The following is an 11287-nucleotide window of genomic DNA, read 5'->3' on the forward strand; positions in this document are numbered from 1 at the left end:
CCCCCCCAGCTTTGCACCCTAGGCACGTGCCTCTTCTGCCTACCCCTAGTTCCATTCCTGATGTCCTACCCTCCCCTATGCTGAATGCAAACCATTCTTCCAACAACTGCCTACCTCTTTCTAACCAAGGCAGGCTGTAGATGCAAAGATAAAGTCGCACAAAAATTAGTTTCATGCGATTTTCGGACTGTGTGTGGAGTGTCTGACATTTTTCTTATCATGGCGATCAGTTGTTTAGTTGATCAGACAGGATAGAAGATTTCTGACGGCTAATGATAGTATCTCTGCATGTATTGCCGATCTGAGGATATCAATGGGTGTCACTGCTATTTGGCAGACAACTTTCATATGACTACTGTCACAGCCAGAACATTGTCTAATTTGTTCTTTTACTATTTTATTTAATCTGAATGGTTAGTTGCAAATCAGAAGATTAAGTCGTATGATCATTTGTAGAATATAAGGCTAAAATCTGCACATGTATGACCAGCTTTAGGCTGATCTCTATACAGTATATGCACAAACCTGTGGTTTTTATTAGCGGTCTGGTCTAAGCATTGTCCTGGATAAAATATAGAAAAAAGAGAACCTGGTACATACTACAATATATAGATATTTAGATATCATATTTTCTTAATATAGACATATATCTATCAGAAACACAACCTATATTATGCACAAAAATAGAATTGATTTGGAAAGGCCCATGTCTCCCAAATGTGCCAATACCAAATATGTATATTTTTATGGAGATGGGAGAATTTTTTCACCTTGTTTCGCTCATGTCTTGTATGGCGTCGTGCTTCAAAAAAATGTTGACGCACATAGACTTTAATGGGTGTCAATGACATCTTGCCGGCAGCAAATTTTTGGCGAAACGAAATGGGTCAAATTCATCCAAGCCTATTCCACAGTACTACTCCACTAAACTGCCTACTTTAGATTTCAAGCTAAAAAAATCCAGTTTCTGTAGATTTACCCCATTTTTTGGAAAACTAAACATTCTGATGAATCCAAAATAGGCATGCTATTTTACTGTTTTAACTCTAAACTACAAAGCTTTCCTAAATGTAGTGGTTTTTATGTATTTTTTATGTGGCCTGTAAGGACCCCAGTATGTAAATGGATTTTCTTTACAATTTTACTTTAACAAAAAGCACCCTGCCTCCATATTATTGGTCATAAAACCCCCTAACAGTACATACCACAGAAAACCATATATTTTTGGAAAATACACATTCTGACCAATCCAAGATGCGTGAAGAAGTCTTTCTACTGTGAACTGCAGTAGAAAGTAGCAAAGAACAATGCAAGGATAAAGCTGCAATAAAATCACAAAAATCAAACGCAATGAAAAAACAAAATAAATGATCCACAGGCATGGTTAGTGGTCAGAATACTTGATCAAATTGTCATGCTGCCAAATAAACATGTTTTAGAGGGAGAAAAACACAAAAAGATAAATTATGTATAAATTAAAAGAAAAAAAAAGTATATGTGTATATTGCGTATGCACGTGTGCTTCTAAATGTGTGATTTTGTTTATATCCCTGTAAATATGTGTATATATGTGCATATGTAGGCAAAAGAAAATACAATAAATTTTGTGTGTACTAAGCTGGCCATAAATGTCGAGATTTTTAAAAGATCACAAAGGATTAGTCGGACTTCCCTAAAATCGGTCGTTCGGCAAGAAGAATCGTCACGTCTATGGGGAGCTTAAATGTGTATGCAGAAATGTCTGTTACCTGGTTGTAGAGCAGGAAAGCTGCTGGCTGACTGAAGAGTCCTCCATCTACAGAGTCTTATGCAGAAGGAAGAGCATTGTGGTGGTGGAAGCATTGGTGGTGCTTCAACTACAGCAGAACTATAACTCTCTGCACCCAAGAATGGATTTTTGCACTTGTATAAAGTATGATTTAATCAGAATATTGTTTTTTCCAAAAAAAATAAAATAAATCTATATTCTATATAATGTTAACTTTCTTTCTTTTTTTCTTTCATATCTCTACTTGATCATTGGTAGTGCAATTGCTTTACAAGCTCCTTATCCATTTCCCCACCTAAACACACAAATCTCCTTTTGTCTTCTATGTGCCCAAACACCACCCCTCCCCTTGGAAACCATTTTCAAAAGTAGTATAAACTGGCTGTAAATATTTCCTTCTCCACTCCTCCCTCCCTTCCGTTTCACTCCTGTTCCAACCAGTGGCGTAACTACCGGGGGAGATGGGGGTGCAACTGGGCCAGGGCCTGCATCCCTGCAGGGCCCCCCGGCAGATCGCGCTCGCTGCAGCCGCAAAGAAAACGCGCACAGACGAGCGGGGAGCAGCTGCACGGCCCGCCCCCACCTAGTTCCATTACTAGTCCTGACTCACACATAACTCCTGCTCTTTCCTTCTTAAAACCGCACTTCACAGAAGGGCAGAATCTGTAACTTGTCAGATGCTCCCTTCACTGTTCACTGCAGCACTTTCACTTTTATAAAGCTATAGGACTAGCAAGTATTGAATGTGCAGGGGTGAGGATTTGAAGGAGAGCAGGGCACAGTTATGTGTGACAGTCAGATAATTGTGATGGTAGTATTTAAGGTCACTTTACTATACTGCTTTTTCTAATGCCTCTCTGTGGGAACAGGGGCCAAAACATGCCTTTCTCCCATGAAAGGGGAACTATCGAGAAAATAAAAATTTTATTTTTACTCACACTGAAATATGATATTTTGTAAATACAATCAATTAAATATTCTGCATTGTTTCTGAAATAATCAAGATTATATTCACTATACTTCTCTCAGCATCTATTTCTCTTCATTCTGTCTTCTTGCAGCAGTTGGGTGTCAGATATTCATTGAATACATCTTATAGGGCGGCTTCCTTTCCTAGTAGATGAAATAGAGCTTACTCAAATAACTGATTCCAGTACACACAAAATCTAACAAAATAACTGCCTTTTGCACAAATCCTGCAAGTAGAGAGACATGATGTCTGCTGATTTCAATAGAGTGAGCTCTAATACATCTTCTAGGCAAAAGTAGCCCCCCAATAAGTGAATATCTGACACCCAACTCCTGCATGAAGAGAGAATGAAGAGAAACAGATACTGAGGGAGGGATAGTGAAGATAAACTTGATTATTTCAGAAACAATGCAGAATATTTAATTGATTGTATTTAGAAAGTTTCTTATTGACTTTACTGTATTCATTTGTTCTTTCATCATTGTCTATGTATGGCATGTTTGAAAGAAAAACACGCAGTCATTACCATAGAACATGTCAAACTTTAATCCAAAATAGCTTCCCAAAAATAAAACACTTTCTCAATGAAAACAGATAAACCCTACATAAAATTAAGATTTTAGCAAATGTTTCACTGAAATTATGTTGAACTTGTACTAACTACCTTTACCTTACAATTTGCTTCATTATTACAATACATTTTAGAAATCTGAGCTTGACAAAAATATTGTAGTTTTGGATCATAAACCGGATACATTCCTGCAGATTAATCCTCTGGTTCATACCTGCAACATAACAAAATATATATCAAAAGAATGATCGATATATCTATAATTATTAAGTATTATTTACAGTATATAGCAATGGCATAATGATGTGAACTATAAAGTATACACCCATATTGGAGGTTTTACAAATGAGGATATATCTAACAATTATCCAGTCCTTACCAAACACTGATTGTAATAAACCTAAACTTGTGATGAATAACAAGATTTTACTTTTTTTCATTAGTCAATAAAAAATAATGGCACTACGATGAAGTCATACATAAACTACCATTATTGTTTCTATATCATTTTAGAAGGTAATTAGAGCAAGCTTCTAATAATCAAGATTAAATGATCATTAGGAATATGTCTACGAAAGTTTTACTTATCCATGTATGAAATATTTAGTAGTGGTAAGTCTTAAAGCAACTGGACTTCCTGAGTAATCTTAAAAGCGTATATTATAATATGTCATATGCTGTCCAGTAAGTGAATAGACATAAATATACATTGTAGAACAATTACTATGTTAGCAAAAGGCCCACATACACAACTAGCTACATCTAGGAACACTCCATAAATGACAGCAGTGTGCATATTTTAGACCTATAAGAGATTTGTGACTGTAATACACTTACATGTTTAAAATACTGGGTATTCCCTACAACTTTTGAAGAGAAGAAAGTCTTGGATGAAACATTTTCAAAATTATTTCAGAAAGTCCAGTAGGGCAGGCAGAGTATTAAACACACAGGGAGCATAGGGCAGGCAGAAGATGGCACACTATCACAGACAAGAAGCACAGGACATGCAGAATACAAAAGGAGACAGGGAAGTGTTTCAGGATCACTACAGTGAGCTGCACTGACTCTGCAATGAGGGGTAATTACCATCTTAGGGGCATTTACTTGTGTAAACACCTGTGCGGGGGGAGCAAGTAGGGGGGACTATGGAGGGTAGGGATTTTTATTAGCAAGGGGGTTTAGTTCTCCTTTAAAGGGACGGTTAGCTAATCCGACCTACTGGATTTAACATTTACAGGTGGCTAAATATATCACCCCTTTAGTGTCACATGTAATAGAGTCACCATACATTAATAGTTATATTATTTGAATTGGGTCTTTTAAAAGGGAAAAATTAATTAACGGGTTCCTTACTGTGTAAACAGATCAAAAGTAACAGCTGAACGTTTGATTTTTCACTGCTCTATCAACTGATTGACCTCCTTGTGATATTAAGGACCATACCCCTTATTGCTTATGTTCTTTTTACTATTTAATTTTTTTTTTTACTGTTTGCTACAATGCCCTTTTCATTACCAAATAAACAGTGTCAGCTATCATAGCTAACTTGAATGCCTTAAATGCATTCCATTATCCTTCTGTATTTAACTCTGTGAAAAGTTTTTCCCAGTTAAAATATTGCAGAAATGACCTTATACTACCAAAGTTTGCATGTCTAAATCTTAGTGCATTAATAACTCCCTTATACAGTGGTCTCTGCAATATTATCTCAAAGGAGACCATGTTATCATCTCTGTTCCCTAAATGCTCACCCACACAAATGCTGGAGATTAATTTGGTATTAGTATTTATTACTAGGTCCAAAAATAATATTTCCTAGCAGATTCCTGAACTACCTAAAAAATAAGTTGTCATTTAGTATATTTATAATCCTGTTAGTTATTTCTAACTTGGCTCCCCCATTACTCCAGTCAATGTCTGGATAACAGAAGTCACCCACGACTTGACCTAGTTGAGAAGCCTCTTGTATAAAATGTATAAAAGTGTCTGGGCTTCATTCTTCTCACTTATACTAGGCAGCTTGTAACATACACCAATGACAATTTTCTTAGTAAAAGTATGTCCAGCTGAAATATCTACCTACAGGCCTTCCACATCTCTTCAAGCTCTGTCCTTGGTAATTTCTTTAGTACACAGCCTTGATTTTAGTTGCTTATTGGCCCATCCCGATGGTCTAACTGACCGTCTGAAAATCTGCCAGATATCTGGCAGACAGTTAAGAAAATCCCACTGGACGAGGAGTACATAAGCCTGTATTATGATCCAATCTTTGGCCTAGGGAGAAATATTAACCATGACCTGTTTGTATTACATTTCCTTTGAGTAATTTTGCCATTGTCCTTTTTCAGATATTTAATTCTAGAACAAGGTAGACCAGTTCTCTAGGCTTACAAATAGTAGTAATTGTTCATATTTGTATTTATGCTGTATAAATAATTCAAAACGCCAACACTTCAGTACACCCCTGATTGACAATGTTGAGGCCCAGCCACTTTTTCATAAGCCTTGACGATTTGAGGTCTAATAATCAGTCATATGGAATGCAAAGTCACTGAGGTGCACCAGACTACAGTTATCATGTAACAGATTGAAAAAAAATCCTCAAATTCTTTGCCATGAAATTCCCTCAATACTACTCAATAGCTTCAATAATCAAAAGCAAATTCTATAAAGAAAAAACAAATTTACTTTTGAAGTCTCTTGCGCAAATCCTTGATCTGATCATTCTTCTTTGTAAGAATATCTTTCATATTGCGATAAACAGCTGTCTGCTGAAATTTCTTTTCTAGCTCCTGTTTGGTAAATAAACCATTAATACTCCTGTTAGAAAGTTTCAGTAAATAAAGGCCTTAAAATAAAGTTAAAAGCAAACAAAGAAAGAACACCCATATAGTAAAAGATGTTTAGATCAGATTAGAGGTGTAAATACCTCCAAAAGACAACAATTGAACAAGAACAGCTTTGGGTATTTTCTGTATTATTATCATAACAGAGAAAATGTAGAATGAAATTAAAAGTTTGGAGGGTATAACAAGTGTGGGTGACATGGAACTTTCCAAATCAGTTTTATTTCAAATTATTATTTTTGTACATAAAATATGTGTCCGATATGTCTCTATATTATAAAAAATATATATTTGAATTTTTCAGGTATTTGGAAGCCTATATCTTGTTGCAAAAGTGGAATTGCATTAGCAATATATAAATTTGCTTGGTAAACTAAAATTTTGTCCTAAATTGAAAGAGCACAAACTGTGTTTCCAAGTATGTTTCTTTTTTGTATACCATCCAATCCAATATTTTGAGCTGTGGAGCAAACGTAGATATATATTTTAAAGTACTGTTTATGCTATTTGCATTACAGTTGAACAGCCATTTTACATTTTTCAGGGAACCAGGAAAAAATTATGTAAAATCTGTGAAAAATGTAAAATCAGGGAAAATGTGTTAAAGTACCTTTACTTCAAGTACTGAAAGTATATAAGCACAGGAGAACGTTTTACTTTGAAATACAATATTTACTTTACATTAATAACAAGGGGTAAGCATTGCAGTGTTAATTTTACACTATGGGGGGCATGTGCAAGGCCTCTCTGTCAGTCACATACACAACCTAAAACAATAAGTACCGTATATACTCGCGTATAAGCCGAGTTTTTCAGCACCCAAAATGTGCTGAAAAACTCAAACTCGGCTTATACGCGGGTCATACCTCTGCTCTTCCCTCTGTCCTTCCCTCTGTCACCTCTGCCCCAGCCGGACTGCCTGTGACTGCCTGTGTCGCCGCCCGGAGCAGGTCCAGGAGCTCCGGGCGGCGCGTCCTTCCCTGCCGGCGTTCGCTTTCAAAATGGCGGCGCCCATGGCCGCCACGTGGGTAGCGGCGCCGACACAGGCAGTCACAGGCAGTCCGGCTGGGGCAGAGGTGACAGAGGGAAGGACAGAGGGAAGAGCAGAGGTGACAGAGGGAAGGACAGAGGGAAGAGCAGAGGTGACAGAGGGAAGGACAGAGGGAAGAGCAGCCAGGGTGGGGAGAGCGACAGATGGGGGGGGAAGTGGCAGAGGGAAGCAAACATGAAATAGGGGTGGCAGAGGGAAGCAAACATGAAATCCGGTCGGCGACACAGTCAGTCACAGACAGTAACAGGTACCTGCCCAGTGTCCCCCAATTGTTGCGGCTGGGTCACATTCACATTTTGAAATCTGACATGGGGCCCCTAGGCTTATACACGAGTCAATACATTTTTCCAGTTTTCTTAGGTAAATTAGGTACCTCGGCTTATACACGGGTCGGCTTATACACGAGTATATACGGTAATTCGTGCAGGACTGTATAAGGGGCAGAGTAATTGGAATTAACCATTTACAGGCAGAACCATGGCAAAATAAACATTTGGTTAGTATTTTAAACCTCTTGTTTAATTAATATTAATTAATATATTAATAATGTAGACAGAGGATCGAACTCACAGGACTTAATGCAAAAATTCTGGTGTTTATTGGAGCAAAAAGCTAAAGTTTCGGCTAGCACTCTTAGCCTATATCAAAGTTTCAAATATTAATATATTCCTAGTGGCTGGCTAAAGGATGGGATTTCTATGTTGTTATATCACAAATAACTGAGCAGGTTCAAGTAACTGCATAAGCACAGCAGAAGTAAAATTTATCATCAAACCTTTTCTGCGGAAGACAGCTGTTCTTGGACTCTGAGCAGTTCATGTTTTGTAGAAACTAAATTATCTTCCAAATATTTTTGACTGACTGTGTGGTCACTGAGGGTTTTCTCAAAATCAGATTTGAGATCTGCCATAGTCTTCTCCAAAATATTAACATCCGGAGTATTCTGTTTTGCCTAAAGAAAGAAAATAGTTCTACAATTATGATAAACAATACAATTAGAACATTTTTAGTAGATAATACACAGGTTAAAAACACACGCATATATTTCGGTAAGAATCTATTGTTCTGCCTGTGTGTACTGAGTGGCAGTTTCATAATAGTGGCAATATAATGTCACACTTGGAGGATTCTCTGCCTGCAGATAAACAAAGTCTGAAAATCAATCTCTACTCCAAACAGTTTTCTAATGTGCATGATGCATCTGGAGCCAGCATGTTGGCCTGGTGCAGGCATGCAGAGTGGACATGCTCAAAGGTCAATGATGTTGTATGGGAATTGGCCCAATACCAGCATCATAGTGGCATCGTTTTGTCCGGATCTCAGAACACAGCTTTGAACTCTTTATAAACTGTCCAATTCAAAACTAGACAGGATGAAATCCCATATTTAGAGTGCAGGCACCTCAGACTACTACTCCATGAATAAAGCAGCCTGTGTAAGCACAGTCATATGAAAAAGTTTAGGAACCCCTCTTAATTATTTGGAGTTTTGTTTATCATTGGCTGAGCTTTAAAAGTAGCAACTTCCTTTTAATATAGAACATGCCTTATAGAAACAGTAATATTTCAGCAGTGACATAAAGTTTTTTGGATTAACAGAAAATATGCATCATAACAAAATTGGACAGTTGCATAAATTTGGGCACACCAACAGAGATATTACATCAATAATTAGTTAAGCCTCCTTTTGCAAATGTAGTAGCCTTTAGACGCCGCCTATAGCTTTTGATGAGTGTCTGGATTCTGAATGGTGGTATTTTTTAACTTTTCGTCCATACAAAATCTCTCCAGTTCAGTTTAATTTGATGGCTGCGAGCATGGACAGCCTGTTTCAAATCATCCCATAGATTTTCGATTATATTCAAGTCGGGGGACTGTGACGACCATTCCAGAATATTGTACTTCTCCCTCTGCATAAATGCCTTTGTAGATTTTGAAGTGTGTTTAGGGTCATTGTCTTGTTGGAATATCCAACCCCTGCATAACTTCAACTTTGTGACTGTGACTTATCCTGAAGAATTTGTTGATATTGGGTTGAATTCATCCGACCCTCGATTTTAACAACAGCCCCAGTCCCTGAACTAGCCACACAGCCCCACAGCATGATGGAACCTTTACCAAATTTGACAGTAGGTAGCAGATGTTTTTCTTGGAATGTGGTGTTCTTCATTCGCCATGCAATGCACTTTTTGTTATGACCAAATATCAAAATTCATGTCTCACCAGTCCCAAACAATGTGTTCCAAAATGACTGTGGCTTGTCTAAATAAGCTTTTGCATACAAGCGACTGTTTATGGCGTGAGTGCAGAAAGGACTTTTTTCTCATCACCCTGCCAAACAGATGTTCTTTATGCAAATTGCGCTGAATTGTAGAACGATGTACAGATACACCATCTGCAGCAAGATGTTCTTGCAGGTCTTTGGAAGTGATCTTTGGGTTGTCTGTAACCATTCTCACAATCCTTCGCATATGCCACTCCTATATTTTTCTTGGCCCTCCAGACCTGGGTTTTACAGCAACTGTGCCATTTCCTGATTACATTCCTTAAAGTTGAAACTGACAGTTTAAAGCTCTGAGATAGCTTTTTGTAGCCTTCTCCTAAACCAGGATACTTAACAATCTTTGTTTTCAGATCTTTCAAGAGTTGCTTTGAGGATCCCATGCTGTCACTCTTCAGAGGAGGAGAGTCAAACAGAAGCACAACTTGCAATTGGCCACCTTAAATACCTTTTCTCATGATTGGACACACCTGCCTAGGAAGTTCTAGTCTTAACGAGCTAATCCAATCAATTTGGTGTTGCCAGTAATCAGTATTGAGCAGTTACATGCATTCATATGAGCAAAATTACAAGGGTACCCAAATTTATGCACAGCCAGTTTTTCACTTTTGATTTAATGTCATACAACTGAATACTGCTTCACTAAAAAATCTTTGTTCAGAAAACACCCCAGTACTCAGATGTCCATGGGAAATGAAAGACATACCACTATCTTTTTTGTTGAAAGTGGAGTAAATTATTATGCAGGCTGAAAGGGGTTCCCAAACTTTTTATATGACTGTATGGTAATCAACAGTATTGATGAGTCAGTGGTGCAATAAAAAAAATAGATACTAGTAATACTAGGTTAAAGCAAATGCATCTATTCTACAGGACAGTCCAGTTTCTAGCCTACTGTGTAAAATCAGCATGTTATACTAGTGAACATAGTGAACATAGTGCATAGTAATAGTACTCTGCTGAGCATTAAATGGGTTTCTGGCAGGCATAACACTTCTGCATTAAATATTCAATATGTGTCAGTATAGGGGATCTATGGTCAAAATCTATAATCTTTCATAGGCTTTGGGGAATGATTATAATGCTATTAATAATTACAATGCATTTTTTATTTACCGTATTTGATGCTCTAATAGCCGTTACCTTGCCTGTCAATGTATTCTCCCACATTCCACTCAGTTCACTTATACAGAAAACCTTAATGGCCAGCGGCTTCTGCTCTCTTCTGCCTGACCAGCCCACGTACCAACCAATAAAAAAACAGTAGGCGTTTATCTTTAAATGTGAGCGCTCCCAGCACTACCAGCCCTATGTATGCGCGTCCTAGCATTCCAGCGAGCCAATGTAAGGAGATCGCGCTGGAGAATGCCTATTTTTTTTTTTGGTGGGTGGGTCAGGCAGAAGAGGCGGCCGCTGGCCGTGAAGGTTTTCTGTACAAGTGAACTGAGCGGATTGTGGGGGAATACATTGACAGGCACGGTAACGGCTATTGTAATTACATTACAAATTAAGACTAAGGGTGTAACAATTTGCTTTCGGAAAGGTATTCATTTCCTCCCCCTGATACAAATTACAGACCCTGATGGTCGCTTTTTAATTTTAGTAGGCGAACTTCAAGATATTACAATTACTTTGGTCTGTTATTATGCGCCCAACCAACAACAGCACCACTTTTTTCAGATTTTACGAGATAAAATTTTGTGTTATCAAAAAGGGGAGTTAATTGTGGCGGGAGATACCAATTTATGTTTATGCCCTACTTTAGACAATTCCAAAAGAGCCCCAGCATTGAATACAA

The sequence above is a fragment of the Xenopus laevis genome, chromosome 6L (genome assembly GCF_017654675.1).
Source record: "Xenopus laevis strain J_2021 chromosome 6L, Xenopus_laevis_v10.1, whole genome shotgun sequence".
Taxonomy (NCBI): Eukaryota; Metazoa; Chordata; class Amphibia; order Anura; family Pipidae; genus Xenopus; species Xenopus laevis.